Source organism: Coregonus clupeaformis, chromosome 13, assembly GCF_020615455.1.
Source record: "Coregonus clupeaformis isolate EN_2021a chromosome 13, ASM2061545v1, whole genome shotgun sequence".
Lineage (NCBI taxonomy): Eukaryota > Metazoa > Chordata > Actinopteri > Salmoniformes > Salmonidae > Coregonus > Coregonus clupeaformis.
The window spans coordinates 54,200,323-54,206,322 of NC_059204.1; positions in this window are offsets into that span (position 1 = coordinate 54,200,323).

Consider the following 6,000-nt stretch of genomic DNA (forward strand, 5'->3'; position numbering starts at 1 on the left):
GTCATTGTTCAGTAAAAAAATTATCCATGCAACTTGCACTACTATGGTGGTATATCACAATACCTCTTCTTTAGTCCTAGATCCAGGACCAAGCTATGTTAAAGGCCCAGTGCAGTTCAAATTCAGTTTTTCCTGTGTTTTGTATCATATTGTACAACAGCTGATGAAACTAACACTGTAAAAGTGTGCAAAAAATTTGATAAGTGTTATTCCTCAGAGTTGCTGGTTGAAAATACAATCTTCACAGGGCCTTCTAATCAGCAGGTATGCATGGGCGGGAGTTTCGACTTTCCATGGTGACATCACCATGTGGTAAATTGGTTAATAGACCAATAACAAAGAGAGTTCCAAACCTCTCTGCCAAAACCAGCTAGTTTTCAGTTTTCCCCTCCCCACTCAGACCACTCGTAACAGTCCTATAAATATTTTTTACAGATAAAGCAATTTTTGCCAAATTTAATGGAAATCTATTACAGTAAGGAACTTACCCAGAAATTATTCGATATTGAAATAGAAACAGCTGCATTGGGCCTTCAAAGACAATGATACTAAATATGTAACGGCAACCACGTTTAATACTACTACACCATTCCTCTGTATCCACCATGCACTCCGTCTTGACATTTATTTGAATGGTTTTCTGTGCCATATTTTTTCACGTCTGAAATAAACTTGAAAAAGTATGGGGAACTGGTGTGTGAGCTTGTCAACAGAATCCCTCCCTCAACACACACACATTAACACGCGTGTTCCAATGAGGCCCTAAAATACATAGATTTCTTTACACATAGATATTCTTTTTTTTCATTCAATATTCAGAAACGAATATTGAACTCAACTTAAACAGTTTTTCAGAAAAAAAGATGATTATCATAGTTATAATCTCATGAAGCTTTGCTCTCTCTGGAGTGGTATCAACATGGTGCAGACTATAACATAAAACAGATCACTGTCTACATAATCTCTGAGCTCTATACCAACATGGCAGACCGAGAGCTTGGGACCATAAGGTTCAATCTGCAAAAAGATGATTCTGAGATAATTGGCTTTAATGTTCCGAACCCTCATTGGTTTGAATGGTCTCAACGATATTTATGTTGTATTCTATTGAACTTAACAACAGGAATTGGGTATTTAGAGTACTATATACACTACCGGTCAAAAGTTTTAGAACACCTACTCATTCAAGGTTAATTTTTAATTTTTACTATTTTCTACATTGCAGAATAATAGTGAAGACATCAAAACTATGAAATAACACATATGGAATCATGTAGTAACCAAAAAAGGGTTAAACAAATCAAAATATATTTTATATTTGAGATTCTTCAAATAGCCACTCTTTGCCTTGATGACAGCTTTGCACACTCTCGGCATTCTCTCAACTAGCTTCACATGGAATGCTTTTCCAACAGTCTTGAAGGAGTTCCAACATATGCTGAGCACTTGTTGGCTGCTTTACCTTAACTCTACGGTCCGACTCATCCCAAACCATCTCGAGGTCGGGGGATTGTGGAGGCCAGGTCATCTGATGCAGCACTCCGTCACTCTCCTTCTTGGTAAAATAGCCCTTACACAGCCTGGAGGTGTGTTGGGTCATTGTCCTGTTGAAAAACAAATGATAGTCCCACTAAGCCCAAACCAGATGGGATGGCGTATCGCTGCAGAATGCTGTGGTAGCCATGCTGGTTGAGTGTGCCTTGAATTCTAAATAAATCACAGACAGTGTCACCAGCAAAGAACCCCCACACCATAACACCTCCTCCTCCATGCTTTACGGTGGGAAATACACATGCGGCGATCATCCGTTCCCCCACACCGTGTCTCACAAAGATACGGTGGTTGGAACCAAAAATCTGCAATTTGGTTCCAGACCAAAGGACACATTTCCACCGATCTATTGTCCATTGCTCGTGTTTCTTGGCCCAAGCAAGTCTCTTCTTTTTATTGGTGTCCTTTAGTAGTGGTTTCATTGCAGCAATTCGACCATGAAGGCCTGATTCAGTCCCCTCTGAACAGTTGATGTTTAGATGTGTCTGTTACTTGAACTCTGTGAAGCATTTATTTAGGATGCAATTTCCGAGGCTGGTAACTCTAATGAACTTATCCTCTGCAGCAGAGTTAACTCTGGGTCTTCCATTCCTGTGGCGGGCCTCATGAGAGCCAGCTTCATCATAGCGCTTGATGGTTTTTGTGACTGCACTTTAAGAAACTTTCACATTTCTTGAAATGTTCCAGATTGACTGACCTTCATGTCTGAAAGTAATGATGGACTGTCGTTTCTCTTTGCTTATTTGAGCTGCTCTTGCCATAATATGGACTTGGTCTTTTACCAAATAGGTCTATCTTCTGTATACCCCCCTACCTTGTCACAACACAACTGATTGGCTCAAACGCATTAACTTATAAGAAGGCACACCTGTTAATTGAAAAGCATTCCAGGTGACTCCTTCATGAAGCTGGTTGAGAGAATGCCAATAGTGTGCAAAGCTGTCATCAAGGCAAAGGGTGGCTATTTGAAGAATCTCAAATATAAAATAAATTAAGCAGGGTTGGTCCTGGTCAGTCCTTGGATGGGAGACCAGATGCTGCTAGAAGTGGTGTTGGAGGGCCAGTAGGAGGCACTCTTTCCTCTGGTCCCCCCAAAAATATCCTAATGCCCCAGGGCAATGATTGAGGTCATTGCCCTGTGTAGGGTTCTGTCTTTTGGATGGGATGTCAAACGGGTGTCCTGACTCCCTGTGGGCACAAAAGATCCCATGGCACTTATCGTAAGAGTAGGGCTGTCAACCCCGGTGTCCTGACTAAATTCCCAATCTGGCTCTCATGCTATCATGGCCACCTAATCAGCCCCAGCTTGTAATTGGCTCATTCATCCCTGTAACTATTCCCCAGGTTGTTGCTGTAAATGAGAATGTCTTCTCAGTCAACTTACCTGGTAAAATAAGGGTTAAAAAGAAATATATATTCATAAAGCATTAAGAGTTAAGAATTGGTGCTGATCTAGGATAAGGCCCTCTTTGTCCATTCATTATAATCTAAAAGGCTAAACTGATCCTAGATCAGCACTCCTACTCTAAGACACTTTGTGAATACAGGCCCTGGTATATTAATTCCCGAACGCCCTAATCTCACTCCTCCCCTGAGGGATTGAAGTTGGAAGAGTGTCTGTTAATGGAGGACGTTCAGGGAAGATGCTGTGTGGGTCTGAAATGGCACCCTATTCCCTATATAGTGCACTACTTTTGACCAGGGCCCATAGAGATCTGGGATCTGGTCATAAGTAGTTCACTAAGGAATAGGGTGCCATATTGGACTCATTTGAGTCTTCAGTCTGGATGGAGGGCTTATTATGAAATACTCTCATTTTGTTTGTTTATACAAGGAATTGAAAAATAATAAAACATTTAAGATCAAGTTTCTTCAAAATGTTCTGATGATCATGATTCGGGAAGTTCTGCTTCTCACCAATACAACCTAAACACCAAGATATTGATACCTACGACTGAACTTGTTCTACTGCATGGGCTGTCCACCAAGGGAACAGTCTAATCAGTCACTAACAGGATAGTGGTAAGGATAGCCGAGTTGCAAGCCCGGCTTCAGACACAAGGGCTATTTAAGTGTAGGAAAGAATGAAACAGTGTCTGCGCCACCAGTAAGTACAGGTAGTAGTGTTAATTCCCCTGCTCAGTCCCCGCAGCCGGACAATTTTCTCACCGCTTCTGGAAATAAATGCTGTCGGCATGCTCAACCAGTGTCGCTCATTCAGCCGGTAGACACTTTCAAACAGTTTTGCCCACTAAGCAAGGAGTTAGAGTCAGAGACCGAGCCTTCTCAGATCTCTCCTCCACCCATTACTGGGTCTGAGCCTCCGAAGCCTCCCACTATTAGGTCTGACAAATTGAAAACCCTAGTCATTGGCGACTCCATTACCCGCAATATTAGACTTAAAAATAATCATCCAGCGATCATACATTGTTTACCAGGGGGCAGGGGTACTGACATTAAGGCTAATCCAAGGGTTCCCAAACCTTTTTGGCCCACAACCCCATTTTTATATCTGAATATTCTCACGACCCCAACCATTTGAATAAAATAATGTAATTAACAGCCAATGTTTACTTTTTCATGTGAGGCTATGACAGTCAATTGCAAATTAGTCTTACATAATGTACTGTATCTTATCTCACCACCACTAATAAGATGGGTGTGCTTGATGCATGTCGTGTCGGAACTTCTCAAAGTCAGGGGACGTGGTCGACATCTCTGCTGTCACATCCAACCTGGATCGATATTTGGCTTTAATGCAGACGAGAGCACTGAATCCAACTTCACAGAGAAATGAGCTGGTGAAGGGTACCATGAGCTTTATGGTGCTTCAAGACAACTGGGAACTCTGAAAAATACGAGGTCAAATCATGACGTTAGTGATCTTCAGGTCGGAAAGTCGGAGCTCTAGAAAGAGGCTCGAGATCCCGAGTTGGAATTCCGAGTTGGATGACCGTTCAAAAATATTTTTCCCAGGTGGAGCTCGCTTTACCGTGAGTTCCCAGTTGTCTTGAATGCATTGAAGTCAGAAGAGGGAGATTTCCGAGTTCCCAGTTCCCAGTTATTTTGAACGTGGTATTAATGCTCAGAGGGAGACAGGGTATTCCCTTTGAGTCAGGATCCAAAACTCCACCGTTGTGACCCGTAAATGCATTAGATCACATGACAGCTCGATCAGCTGTTTGATTTCACTTACTGGCATGTCAACTGAGCCAGGATCACAATCAAACTGATTGGGAAGTAGGTCCCAAAGTGCTCTACCATGCATTGGAGGCGAGAAGTCATCACTCGTGTGGGATACTTACTGAGACTGTGTTCTGTTAGAAACATGCAGCCGAGGGAAGGGGGCATAGTTCGCTTTTGAAAGACTCTCTCCAATAAGAATTATTTTATCTGAATCCACTGATTCGGTCACTCATCTGTAGAAAGTTTTGTATTTTGTATTTCCCCTGCATGATTGTGTTCAGTTCGTTCAGTTTGCCAAATATGTCTGTTAGAAAGGCAAGGAGACACATTTTCTTTACATTACACAGAAAGTCAACCAAGTTTTTTTACATCCATTGTGAATGACAACAGATCCCCTCTCAATGCGAAAAATCTTTACAGCACGATAACCACCACGCCTCGGTAAGAAATAGAACATTGTCATAATCTGATCCCATATATCCACATAGTTTTCTGAACAGGTGTGCACGCAGTGTATATGGTTGGATGTACACTGACCAAAAATATAAAAGCAACATGGAAAGTGTTGGTCCCATGTTTCATGAGCTGAAATAAAATATCCTAGAAATTGTCCACACGCACAAAAAGCGTATTTCTCTAAAATGTTGTGCACAAATTTGTTTACATCCTTGTTAGTGAGTATTTTAGCCTTTGTCAAGATAATCCATCCACCTGACAGGTGTGTCATATCAAGAAGCTGATTAAACAGCATGATCATTACACAGGTGCATGTTGTGCTGGGGACAATCAAAGGCCGCTCTAAATTGTGCAGTTTTGTCACACAACACAATGCCACAGATGTTTTAAGTTTTGAGAGAGCATGCAATTGTCATAATGACTGCAGGAATGTCCACCAGAGCTGTTGCAAGAGAATTCAATGTTCACTTCTCTGCCATAAGCCACCTCCAACGTCGTTTTAGAGAATTTGTCAGTACGTCCAACCAGCCTCACAACTTCTCCCCAGTGGGGTCATATTAGTTTTTAGCCCAAACGGTTCGGACACTACAGACAGAAGTTGACACATCACCATTACCAACTTCAGGCTTGTGGGGGTTGTAGAGCAAAACGGACTATACAGATGTTTTCGTGAAAATACCAATTTTCAGGATGTCTCATGGTCTGGCAAACACAGCTGTAGCTTGGCCACCTTCCACTGCAGATGCGGAAGAAGGATTGAGACGCAGCCCATGCAAAAAAAACATATCTCTAGCTTAAACTGACGGA